General features: G+C 44.3%; 1 protein-coding gene across 4 annotated transcripts in view; it reads left to right on the top strand.

Annotated features, from left to right (window-relative positions):
• LOC138102789 (5'-AMP-activated protein kinase catalytic subunit alpha-1-like) overlaps positions 1-13,340 on the top strand; it is a 124,191-nt gene that overhangs the window by 13,630 nt on the left and 97,221 nt on the right. The window contains exons 2-3 of one of the 4 annotated variants that reach the window (XM_069000546.1): positions 10,842-11,676; positions 12,942-13,032. The exons of 2 other annotated variants lie outside the window; for them this stretch is intronic. The gene's annotated coding sequence lies outside the window, so the exon portion shown is untranslated. Of the gene's footprint in view, positions 1-8,763; positions 11,677-12,941; positions 13,033-13,340 lie in introns of those variants that run through there. One more of the 4 variants, XM_069000545.1, reaches the window with a different exon arrangement.

Raw genomic sequence — 13,340 nt, forward strand, 5'->3', positions numbered from 1 at the left:
AAAAAAAAAGTCGCTATCTCTGTGTGACCTCGAACAAGCTACAAACTGCTTTGAAAAAGTTTTGCTCCGTTTTTTCCTTCCCCCTCTCAGGCTCAGTTTAAAGACATAGAAAGGCACAAAAATTAATTTCTGGGCATAGGGCAGCGATATGGGATACACATCATAAAGTCACCCCAAGAAAAATGCCATTTTCAGCTGCTTTTATTGCTCCATACAAGGGTTTCACGAACAACCCATATTTTGCTATCCACAAATGACACCAACCTACCATCCCCAGGAAAGCCTGCATCTCTCTCATGGTGTGGGGCTCTGGAAGCCGGAAAATGGCTTCTTTCCATTCTTTGCTGAGCTGTCGGTGTCCATGGAAGATCTCAAGTCCCAAGTAAACTACTGCTTCCTTGGCGATCTGTGCTTTGTCTTTGGAAACTCTGTATCCACTCTGTCCCAAAAAGTTTAACAAGCTTAGAGTGAATTGGATGCAGTCATCTCTGGTCTTAGCTGCAATCAAGATGTCATCAACATACTGAAGGATAACCCCTCTTGTCTCCTGCAATCTTCTAATTCCTTTGCAAGCTGGTTTCCAAATATTGTTGGGCTATTCTTGAAACCCTGGGGTAGGACTGTCCATGTAAGCTGAGTTTTCCTCCCTGTTTCAGGATTCTCCCACTCAAAAGCACAAAGCTCCTGGCTGTTTTTATGCACAGGAATGCAGAAAAATGCATCTTTCAGGTCCACAACAGTAAACAACCCTAATTCATCTGTCAGTGGGGTCAAAAGTATGTATGGATTGGCAACCACTGGGTGTACGTCCTCTGTAATTTTGTTAATTGCCCTCAAAGCTTGGACTAACTGATAACTTTTACCATCAGCTTTCTTCACTGAAAGGATTGGCATGTTATACCTGGACTCACATTGCACTAATAACCCATGGTGGAGGAATTTTTCAATTATAGGTGCCAGTCCTTTGCGACTCTAATTTTAAAGGATATTGTTTTTGCCTTACTGGTGTAGCTCCTGGTTTGAGTGCAATGCTCACTGGTTCTGCCTGTTTGGATCTTCCTGGAACATTACTGGCCCACACAATTGGATTGACAGCATTTTCAACTTCAATGGGTATTTCACCACATCTGTCCTGTATAAAAAGTGCAGCAACTTCGACAAATTTAGTTTCTGGAATTATAACTCGTACACCCTTCCCTTTTTAAAATTTAATTTCAGTTTCCAGTTTCTCCAGTAAATCCTTCTCCAGCAATGGTTTAGGGGAGTTAGGCATATAAAGGAATTGATGAGTTACGCAGTGCTTCCCCAGTTTAAATTTCAAAGGTTGGAAGAAAGGCCGTGTTTCAGTTACCCCTGTTGCCCCAACGACATGAACAGTATCTTGATTCCGTTTCCCTTCTAAAGTATTTAACACAGAATATGCTGCGCTGGTGTCTACCAGAAATTCTATATCATCTTTCCCCAGCTTGGCTATAACCAAAGGCTCTGCTGGGGGGAGAAGCCTCCAGTTCCCATCATTCTGAGTATGAGTTTTGTTCCAATGGGAGCTGTGGAACTGGGGGTGTCTTCTTCAACATTGGACAGTCAGCCTTCCAATGTCCTTTCTTGCAATAAGCGCATGTGTCTTTGTCCCTAGGGGGAGAGGCTTTCTTAGATGACTTTTCCTGGCTATCCTTCTTCCTGGGACAAGGTTTCCCTTTGTCACTTGAGTCTATCTCAAAACACTTTCCAGGCTACTTCCAACAATTTACTCATGTCTTGAACCCCTTCTAACTTTTGCAACTTTCTTCTTATATCATTTGAAGTCTGACCTATAAACAAATAAACTAGGTGCTTTTCCCCTTTGGCTGTATCAGGATTTATGTTTGTGTATTTGGTAGCAGCTTCTCTTAACCTATTCAAAAAATCAGTAGGAGATTCATTAGGATCTTGCTTCACTTTGTAAAGCTTTTCCCACTTAAGAGCTTTAGGGACACCATGCATTAACCCATATACTATGAGATCTTGGTACTGTTTTAATCTTTGCATTTGTGCTGGTACATTTGGGTCCCTCCTTGGATCATCTGTTGGAAAAATTTCTGCGACCATATCTTGGAATGTCCCACGAGCTATGCCTAATTCCACAGAGTCTATAATAGCTTTGTTTACCATCTGTCTTTCAGTGGGATCAAGCAATGTCTCTATCATAGCTGCCAAATCACTCCAGTCAGGGTTCTGTGTTTTAATTGCTTTGTACCAAAGTAGCCACTTTGTCTGGATTTTCTTTATATTTTCCCACTGTACTCTTCCATTGTTCTAACTCTATGTGGGAGTACGGAACTTTCACATAGATTGGCCCTTGATTACCCGCAGCCTGTCTCAGAGGCTTGTAAAACTGGCTCCCTTTTCGATCTGGTCCGTTTAGCAATTGGGCTTCACTCCCTCATTACTTTTCTTGCTATCTTTCCCCTCTTTTGCCTGCTTAAATCAGCTATCTCATCTTCCTCTTCAGAGGAACTGCCTGAGTGAGAGTTGTCTGATTCCGTGGAATCGGCTGTGTCAGGTCTGCCCCGGCCCATTCTGGTACCCGGTATCACTGTCAGGGACCTACTCCGTCGCAGGGGCCGGGAAGTGTCCTTGGGCCTGCGCGCTTCAATGACATCATCTTCTGAGCTAGCCCCTCGGCGTGCGGCGTTGTCATGGAGACTCCGACGCCTGGGAGAGGGAGGAACGCCACCCCCCCTGTGGGAGGTTCCCTCCCCACCCTCCTGGTGGAAAGCCTTGTTTCCCGGCTCCACCTCTAAGGGCGGTGCTGTTGGCTGTACACGCTGGCTGTCTCCTCCCCTCAGTCCCTCCCACCCAGGAACGACTGGAGGAAAGCAGGGGGAGAGAGACAGGGGCAGCATCCAACCGGGAGCTGAGCAGGACGCATGCGCTAAGCAGGGCTGCCACTGCCAGCCCCCCGGCGGCCAGGGCCACCCTTCCCCCCCCCCCCGCCATCGGCGGCTGCGGCAAAACTGCTGCTGCGGCTGGGGGCGTGGGTGGCAGAGGGGGAGGGATCGGGGCTGCGGCCAAGGCCGCCGGGGTGGGGGGAGGGGCTGCCTCCGCCTCCTTTTTCACTGGCACGGACTCATATAAAGCTGCTTCTTCCTTTTTTACTGGCAAGGACCTATCTAAAGCTGCCTCCCTTCCTCCAGCTGCCCCCGTTCCCGTGACTGCCGGGACCCCGGACAGCTGAGAAGGCGGCGGGGAGAACAGAGGAGGGGGAGGCAGAGGAGGCTGCAACCGGGGCTGCGGAGGGCCCCAGCCTCAAGGCAGGAGCTATTAAGTCCATTTCCACCTCTTCTTTACCCCCGTCGAATGGGTCCAATGTGGACTTCTTATCCTTTTTCTCTTTTTTCTTTAAAAGCAGTTTATGCTCTCTTTTAGATATTTGTAACTTGGATGCAGCCAAGAAGAGCTTCGCATACTCTAGTTCTAAGAAACAGTGATATTTTCGGTGATATGATATTAAACTCAATATTAATTCTTCATCTAGGCTACCGAATTGGGGCCAGCTTTGCTGGTGATCTAACCTATAAACTGGCCAGATCACTGTGGAAAGCTGAATTAATTCTGCTTTTGTAAGGGCTTTATCTTTGCCAGTCAATTTTGCCCAGTTTTCTAATACTAAACTTAAAGGCGAGTTCTGTGATATTTCATTCCCGATACAAGAAATATTACAGCCCATGGTTTTATGCTTATAAACAGAAAATTCACAAAAATAAAGCAAAGCGATCTAAAATCACTCTATTAAGCAAAGAGAGAAAACTAGAAAAGGTAAGACCCGAACTCACAACCCTGGGGATTCATATTGTGGCTGGAAATACGTTCCTAGCTTCTAAGACACGGTGCCACCTGGCTGCATGCCAAAGTGCGTTGGCTACAATCCTCCTAACCTTTTCACAAGTGTACTAGTTTGAAAATAAACCAGTGAGAGGCACCAAGTCAGAATAACAATTTAATGGAAATTAAAGAAAAGGAAAAGAAAGTAAAAGAAAACACTGACAGAGCCAAGATACAACCTGAGTCCCTATTAGGCAGGGTGGTGGTAGCAGTCTGGTGGAATGGTGGCTGCAATCCTCTGAAGTGGTGATCCTGTAGTAGAAGGGGTCTGCTCTTCCTCAGCAAAGTCCAGCGGTGGCTGTGTAGCTCCTGTCCTCTGGAAATCCAGTGGAGCCAGTGTCTTTGGTGCTCAGAGTCCCAGATTATATCCACGATGGGATGCTTGGTTCCTCCCTCTGGGTGGAGCATCTCACAATGGGGTAATGAGTCATGAGGCCAGGTGTTGATTAGGCTCGTTAACAGAAGATAGTCTGGAGGGAGTTATCTGTGAGTCATGCAGCAGGACAATGATGGGCCATTAACAGAAAGATAGTCTGGGGGGAGGAGGCAAGGAAACACTGCCCCACCTGATTTCAACAGCTCATGAGGATGGTAATAGAATACACCTCAACCCAGGACAACAAGGCAGGAACAAACCAGCAGAGGGAATTCCCTGGAACTCTCTGACAAGTTCCCTGACAAGCTTCTCACAAGTTTCTAACAAACAAAGGGGGTTCCATCTGGAGTTGGACCCTCCTGGACTCTCTCGAGCCCCAAACAGACTGTAAGAGATCCTTTAACACCCAACACAGGTGTTAACAGAATACCACCTTTATTCAGTTACTCACATGCCTTTGTGCTGGATCTGGAGAGTTTTCTGGGCTCTTGGGGCTCCTCTGCCTCCTGGACTGTAGCAACTGCCCCCCCGGGTGCGGGCGGGGGAGGGGGAGCTGAGCTGGATCTTTCTGAGTCCCAGAGGATTTTCGGAAGCCTCTCTGTCCCATCTGGGGTACCAAAGAACTGATGCCTTGAGAGGCCACCTAAAAACAGAGACTAGAAAAGAATAAGGGAATCAAGGTAGGTATTTATTTTAAAGGCCTTCAAAGGTATGCCCTGGGGAGCCAGAGGCTACTCTCAAAATGGACCCCAAGATGGATGACAGGTCACGAGTTCTTCACACTTTTATAGGTTTGGTTCATTTGCATATCAGGGTTAATTCTCCAATTAAAGCTTCAGTTTAATGATGTAATTCCCCTCAGCTTGCCCCCTCTCAAAGGCTTTTGGTTTATACTTTTTGGGCCTAGGATGGTCTGGGTGTCCTTGAAGAACAGGCCCAGAGAGGCTTTGTTATGTCTACCTAGCACGAGAGAGCAGAAATTACCAGGCTACAAGAAACTTCAGAGTTACACACTAAGCAGTACAGAATTTGAAAAATTTAAAAGTTAAAACCTAAGGCATCAAGGATAGTAATTAGGAGAGGTAATGGGCAAAACAACTACTAAACAATGTTAGAGAGTAGAATGATCATGGGGAATTGTAATTGTGGCGAAGGGACAAGGGGTGGATTTTGTGTAAGTTGTCCATTTTTATTCTGTGTTATGATGATGTTATTTTGGTTTTTTTTGTGGGGGGAATTTTTTTCCATGGTCTTCACCATGAGCTGCAAGGAAATCTCAGCTCCAGCGCCTGGAGCACCTCCTGTCCCTCCTTCTCCACTAACCTCAGTGTCTGCAGGGTTGTTACTCTCACATATTCTCACTCTTCTCTGGCCGCAATTACATCTGCACGAGAACTTTTTTTTTCCTTCTTAAATATGTTATCACAGAGGCATTACCACAATTTCTAATTGGCCCAGCCTTGGCCAGCTGCCCATCCATCCTGGAGCCAGCTGGCATTGGCTCCACTGGACATGGAGGAAGCTTCCAGCAGCTTCTCACAGAGGCCACCCCTGTAGCCCCCCTGCTACCAAAACCTAGCCATGCAAATCCACTACACATGGGATTCCTGAAAATGCATATGTTTACATATACAAATTCTGAATGGTATGCACTGAAGGAATTCATTAAAAATAAATGCTTAATTGACTTTTTATTAGATAGCACCTCCACCTTGAAAAGGGCCATCATCTCTGTGCTGAATTTAAAATGAGGGTTGTATGTTACTCAACTTGCCTGCAAGAGAAATAGAATATTAGCACTATGGACTGAGTTTCATTGTGTCCTAGCATGTAGAGTCAGAATTTATCGCAAAGATGGTAACTTGAATAATGGCTCTAAGTGCTGTTCTGGGAGGGAATAGTTTAAGAGGGATTCCCAGTCTTAGACATTGTTCACTGTTTTGTGGCTCTGAAAGGCCTGCAAAAGTATTGCCTATTCAGTGGGTCATTGCTTGGGTAAAAAGAAACTGCCAAGTCTGGAGCACACATACTGCCAGACATGAAGGGACTAGAGATTTGTTACTGTTGAGAAAGAAGTTACTCAAATGGTCTGGGAAGGTCAGTGTGGAAAGTTAACACACAAATAGATCAGAGTTAATTAGTGAAAGGACTAGAGCACAAGTCTTATGAGGAGCAACTGAGGGAGCTGGGGTTGTTTTGCCTGGAGAAAAGGAGGCTGAGGGGGGGGACCTTATAGCTCTCTACAACTACCTGAAAGGAAGTTATAGCCAGGTAGGGGTTTGGGCTTGAGGTAAAGAAATTCAGCCAAATTAAATTTAATAAAGAAATAGATTTTATTCCACGACCGAAAGATCTGTCACACAGAAAGCCATGATCGAGAAAAGCAGCTCCGAGCCTGGGGTCGGAGCTGGATGAACACACATAGATCTGATCTCTATCGCACCAGACCTCCCAAGTTCACGAGTGCTGCTTCGGCTGGTCCCTTCTTATACAGTTTTTGGGTAGAGTCCGAATTAATTCTATTCTTCTCGTATTCATGAAGTTTTCTTGTCTCGGAGTTGGGCTGCATAAAGCCTTTCCTGGGTCTGATGAATTGTAGTGGTTTGGTCTAAAATACTCATTACTGTTTATCTTCTGTGAGATAAGAATTAGGAGAAATGCAAAGCAGGCACCAAACTTGAAAGAATATAAAGAAGTTTATTAACAGACCTAAAATAAGGAGAAAAAAAAATTATACCACCTTCAGAACTCTCCTCCTCCCCCCACCTTCCTCCCTTCTCCCACTGACAATGTAAAAAGACAACCCTTAAGATGTTCCGTCTGTTTACCACTTCCATAATAACCTTGTTCAGTCCATTTAGAAAGAGAAGTCTCTTCTTGCTCATGCTATGAAAACAGTATCACAACAAGACAGCCACCCACTTCCAAATACTGTTCAATCCATTTAGGAAGAGGAGTCTCTCTGCTTGCGATGTGAGTCCCTTCCCCCGACTTGCAGCTTTTCCCGCAACTGCTTTCGAGGGTCCACTCTTGAAGTTGTTTGGGGTACAATTTTAAGGTTGAGCCATTCAGAAACAAAAAAACAGAGGCCCTTCTCCTTCCCTGGGAGCAAAGGGTCTTCCTCATCTTCATCTTTAAGACTATCTCTGGGAGCATTTCTAGGAACTGAGGTTTTCTCCTTTCCCGTTTGGAGCAACAGTCCTCATCTGGTTCATCTCTCCCTGTCCAAACTTCTCATGAAATTACAGCTGCGTCAGCATCTGCTTATTGCTTGCGAGTCGAACACTCCACCCTCCATATCTTCATGAAATTACCACGGGATACTCTGATATATCATAGCTTCACAACAGAATTTCAGTTTTAAGCATCTCCTCTCTCTCTCTTCCCTCAGGTTTTCAGCTCTTCACAGCAATAACAGGGTTAATCTTACCTCGGCCTTGCAGCTGTTGTGGCTTATCGCTGTTGGTCACCTGACCTCTGCCGGACAGAGGTGCCGCTTTGCTGAAATCTTGGCCGCAGTGGAGAGGGGGGGTTCCGAGCCTCTCTGGTTGCCCACGGCAAGGCAGTAGGGGGGGTTCCATGTCTGGAACAGGCCCATGGCTCCAGGCTGGCCGTTGCCCGGCCCGGCCTGGCCCAAGCAGGGCCTGGCCGGGCCTGCTAGCCCCCCCCGCACGGGGCCTGCAGCCACCTGTCCCAGCGCCGGAAACGAGAGAGAGCTTGGGGGGGAGTTTGTCTATTCTTAAGTGTGTATCACAGAGGTGGTCACAACTTTAAGTGGCTTAAAGAATTGTCCATATTCAAACTGGCCAAAAATTGACCGGAACACAGCAAGCCGGGTGCTTCCTCGCTCCCCTGACGCAGCTGGGGAAAAAAAACCAAAACAAAAAACCCTCCTATCTTTATGTGACCTTGAACAAGCTGCAAACTGCTATGAGAAAGTTTTGCTCAGCTTTTTTCTTCCTCCTCTCAGGCTCAGTTTAGAGGCATAGAAAGGCAGAAAAATTAATTTCTGGGCATAGGCAGCGATATGGGATACACATCATAAAGTCACCCCAAGACAATTGTCCATCCTGGGTGATGAGTGGGCCATTTCTGCTGATGGAAGGGCCATCTCTGATGATGAATGGACCATCTCCGGTTCCTGGAACAGTTATTTTTAGTTCCGAAATGTCTGATTCCTTATCAGATGAGATGTAGATATCAGAAGGTGGTAATCAAGTCGTCATGGTGCAAATGCCCTGGTGATAAGATCCAACCCCACCTAGGTGGAATCCTCACTTATTGTGAGAGAACTTCTTTTAGTGTTGTGAAATTTTTCTCTCAGCCAGGCTGGTGGAGGGATTTTGAAACTGTCTCTACATGGTCTGATTACATTCTAGTTTTATACATAATAGCACGAGTTACATACTTTTTTTATAACAATTCCCCCCCTTTTTATATGGAAACATTAATTCGTGCTACTTTTTGTTACTATAAAAAAATAGAAATATTATCAAATATTTACTACAAATATAAAGGTATGAATATTCAAACAAAAGAATTCCTTTTAGTCATAGCTATTTAGTTTTTCTTGTAACTCTAGCTTTTCCTCTTTTATCTGCTTTTTAAACTTTATCAGAACCTCGGCAGCTTTACTATTTGCTTCTTCTTCTTTTAATTCCATGATTTTAGAGATTTTATTGTTTTTGCCTAATCCTCTAGCAGCTAGTTCTGGGTCCATGGGCATTGCAGCTATTTGCATACCTTGTACTACTGAGTGTATTAATCTAATAAAACATGGCATCATGCAGGGTATGAATATCACCCCGGCCACTGAAAAAAGTATGAAGAATGCTGCCTTCTTCCACCATGTACCATCAAATAATTGTTCCCACCAAGATGCTTGTAAGATGGAATTCCATTTTTGGACTGGAACATGTGCCACCTTTTTAATCTCAGCTGCGAGGTCCCTGATGGTCTCTCCATAGTCATCAATTTCTGTGCAGCATTCTGATTCATTGAACTTCCCACAGACTCCCTCTTCCTCAGCTAACAAATAGTCTAATGCAATTCGGTTTTGGTATACAAAGGCCCACATCTGAGAATGTTGTTTAGCTAACAGTTCTAGTGCATCCGAGGTATGATTTGAAACCACTTCTACTACAGCTTGGAGCCTTATGAGTCGATTGAGTAAATAGACAGGGGTTCTATACCCCCAGCTCCCATCCTGTGCTCATGTTGCTGGGCTATAATATTGGATTATTCTTTCTGCGGGCTATTCTTCACCTTACTTTTGATTCCCACCTGCTATAGGTAGTGTTTTCTTTATCCCCCTTTTCTTTCAGCTTAAGGTTTCGTACAAGGGAGCTCCTAACAGGCCACTTTCTGATCTGGGGAGTGTAAAGAAAGAAGGTCGAATCATACCTAGAGTGCATGAACTTTTCCATTTACTGGGTAGTTCGCTGTATGCCTTTTTGCCACATATCCAGTATATACCATTAGGGGCTTTCCATTTTATTCTTGTATTTTCTGGTTCTCTCCAATATTCTTTTAAGTCTTCTAAGGATTGGTAAGGGTTAGCTCCAGATTGCTTGTACCAGCAAAGGTTGACTCGACTATTCCAATTACAATTTGCTTTTCTTTCTTGACTCCAATATCCTGCAGGGGGTTCTGGTTGCCAGATTTTACTTTTATTATTTGAATATATTGCTAGGGTGGATATACACGGGGTGTATCCCACAACCTCAGTATATTAATTTCCTTCCCTGCTGATGCAAATTATTCTTATTACTCGTTGGTCTAGAATCCAACCTTCGGGCCTCTGTGTAGTCTTTGAGAACTGATTTATCTCTTTTTAGAAGTTGTTCTGGAGCTAAGCCTTCACCCTTCCAAGGCCATTTTTCTGCTGATTTTATCCCCCCACATATCTAACAGTTGGATAAACCTAACTCAGTAGCAATTTCTTGCATCAGGTCTATGAACAAGTTAGTGTTAGGGGTTGGCTATTCCCAATTATTATACTGCTTTTCTAGTAAGTCATATTGTTTGCTTAATGTCAATAGTCTCTCTTGTTCTATTCTCTTTTTTCTTATTTCTGATTTTTGTTTTTTGTAGCTTTAATACTACCTGTTTCATAGTGCTTTTTGGGTTCATGCCATCTTTGTTCTTAGAAAATCAAAAGATGTTAGCATATTGCAAGCATGCCCTGTCATCATTTTCCTTAAGGAGGTCTAGTATAACAGGTTTGTTGCTCAGGGTCAGTTTACCTTGATATTTTAAATTTTGCCCCACCTAGTAGGTTTTCCAATTTATAATACACATGTTTAATGTAGAGGTATCATAGCACAGATTGTTAACCTGAAAGTAGGCCACAAAAATGGGTTTCATTTTTCCTCTTATCCCAACAGTCTGATTACATTGGTTGCAAGCTGGAATAGGTTTTTGTGTGACTTCCCTTTTATATCTATTAAGGTGGTGTCTACTTTTAATAGGGGGTGCCCTTGACTGCCCGTGCTTAGAGCTTGCAACTTGGGGGTAGCACAAAATTACCCCATTTGTTTTATATATTTGGAATCGAGTGCCGTTAATATGACAGGTCTTGCTTTTCTTTCTGATTTCACAGACCTCTGGGACTTGATACGTACCCTGTTCCTTTAAGAGGCTTGGAAGACACAGCTTACACCTCTCGGTGAGGTTTTCCCTCTCAGTGTAGGACCAGCTATCCGGCTGTAGGTTAGCTGTCTGGCATATGGCTAGGCTCAGAACCATCAGGAATCTCCACAGATGCATCCCTCTGCCTGTGCCTACGCCCACTGGGTTGCTACCAGCGGCGAGGTGAACGATCTTCTCGGCAGCAGGAATATTGTCCTGGGATCCTGTGGCCAGATCGAGCTGCATACTGCCTTTTGTACACGCCCCACTTAAGAGAGTTTAACTGTGTCAGTCCCGCAGGGTACTTTATTTAAAACCTGTGACACTCGACAGTCAGAATTTGTGCCAAAGAGTCCAATTTTCTCCTTACTTCGTTTTTGTATAGGTGATACTACTTTAAAGAATCCAATTGTATTATACTCAAATTTGTAGCAAGCTGTAAAACACGGCTAGTCAAGTCTTGTTCTTCTTCTAAACACTTTGTACACAAGTCTCTGGGTCTATAGCCCCTTTGGCAATGAGTAACCCGAACCTCGTGACAATATTCGCACTCAAAAGAGACAAACGGATAACATGGACAAGCAATTACGATACAACTTATCTGGTCCCTCCCAGTCATTTGCTGGGTTGGCGTAGTTTTATCTTTAAGTCCCCTGGGGCAGAAATGATCCTCCACTCAGGTGTCTCTTCTTGAAGTTCTGTTTTCTTCACTCGAGAAGTGTGCGTCCAGCCTCTCTCTGCTGTCTGAATTGCTGCGTCAGTCCATGCCTTCTCAAGCTCTGTAGATTTCTGTTAATTTCTAATAGGTATGGTTGTATTTGTCCATCCTCTATCCCGGGGTGTCCTACTGGCATCCCATATAACATTTCGAAAGGTGACAGCCTTGTCTCTGAATGCGGCATAGTTTGGATATTTAACAAGGCTAAGGGGAGACATTTTACCCATGTCATTTTTGTTTCTAGCATTAATTTAGATAATTGAGCTTTTAGTGTCTGATTCATTTTTTCAACTTGACCCAAACTCTGGGGGTGCTAAGGAGTGTGATACTCCCATTGAATTCTCAGAGCTTCAGCCAATTGCTTAATAATTTTTGAGGTAAAATGTGTCCCCTGATCTGAGTCTATATAATCTATTATGCCATATCGGGGTAGAATTTCTTCTAATAATATTTTTTATAAGGTTTGGGCTGTACTTCTAGGGGTTGGGAAAGCCTCTACCCAATGTGTTAATTTATCTACTAAACTAACAGATTTTTATACTTCCCTACTTTAGCCAACTCTTTAAAATTTATTTGAATTTATTAAAAAGGCTGGTGGGCTGCAGGGTGACTTCCCAACACTGCTCGTTGAGATTTAGCCCGGTTTACTTTTTGGCATGTCATGCATCCTTGTACCTCCTGCTTGGTTAACTAATAAATTCTTACATCTGAAAATTTTATTTTTAATTGTTCTGCTAGAGCCTGTGCCCCCCAGTGAGTTTGCTGATGTAGTCTTTTTAGAATTTTCCTACTGTATTCCTTTGACAGTAGCTCCCTGCCATCAGGTAACTTCTACTTACCTTTTTTTTTTTTTTTAACTTTTTCCCTTATTTTTAAATAGACGTCAATCTCCTTTTTGGAAGGTTATGGGGGGGTATTCTCTGGGTTCTCTTTGCTCGACCTCTGGGGTACTCACCTTTAATAATGCTGCGTTTTCGCCTCTTTATGAGCTCTTCGGGTCTGGAACTGCATTCCTGTATGCACTATTGAAATTGCCTCTGGCTCCCTGACAGCTTCCAGGATCTGTTTTATTATTTCCTCATGGATTAATCCTCTCCCTCTGGTGTTAATTAACCCTCTTTTTTCCCAAATTTTCCCAAAAGTGTGTACCACACCAAATGCATACTTAGAGTCCGTAAAAAAATAGTTAAATAGTTCCTCCCTTTTTTTTTTTTTTCGTTAGCCAATGTCCCAGGTATTTTACCTCGGGTTCAGTGAACTGGGGTTTTGATTTGGAGACTTTTAACCCCTTGTCTCCTACGAAATTTAACAACTTTATAGTGGCTTCTCTCACATCCCTTTCTGCTGGTCCAGCTACCAGCAAGCCATCCACGCACTGAGGCAGCCTGTCTCCCCGAACAAAACCGGCTGAGAAATTGTGCAAGAGCTCGACCAAACAAGCTCGGTGAGTCCACAAACCCCTGAGGCAAGGAGGCTCACCCGAGCCGCCGCCCCCAGCGGGTTCCCGGATCCCCCCACCGAAAAGTGAAACAATCCCAGCTCTTTTCTGCCAGAGTACAAGTCTAAAAGGCACCTCTCAAGTCTACCCACACTACACCAGGTATCTGAGGGGGGGTGCCACCCAGCAAAGTGCACGGATTAGGGGACCATGGGGAACAGCGCCCCAGCTATTACTTGCTTTAGTCCCTTTCTCCCTTCTATAGGAAGAGGATATTGTTCAACCCTTAATCAGATCTTCTGGCCTTTTAATCT

Source organism: Aphelocoma coerulescens, assembly GCF_041296385.1.
Source record: "Aphelocoma coerulescens isolate FSJ_1873_10779 chromosome W unlocalized genomic scaffold, UR_Acoe_1.0 ChrW_unloc_scaf_1, whole genome shotgun sequence".
NCBI classification, from domain to species: domain Eukaryota; kingdom Metazoa; phylum Chordata; class Aves; order Passeriformes; family Corvidae; genus Aphelocoma; species Aphelocoma coerulescens.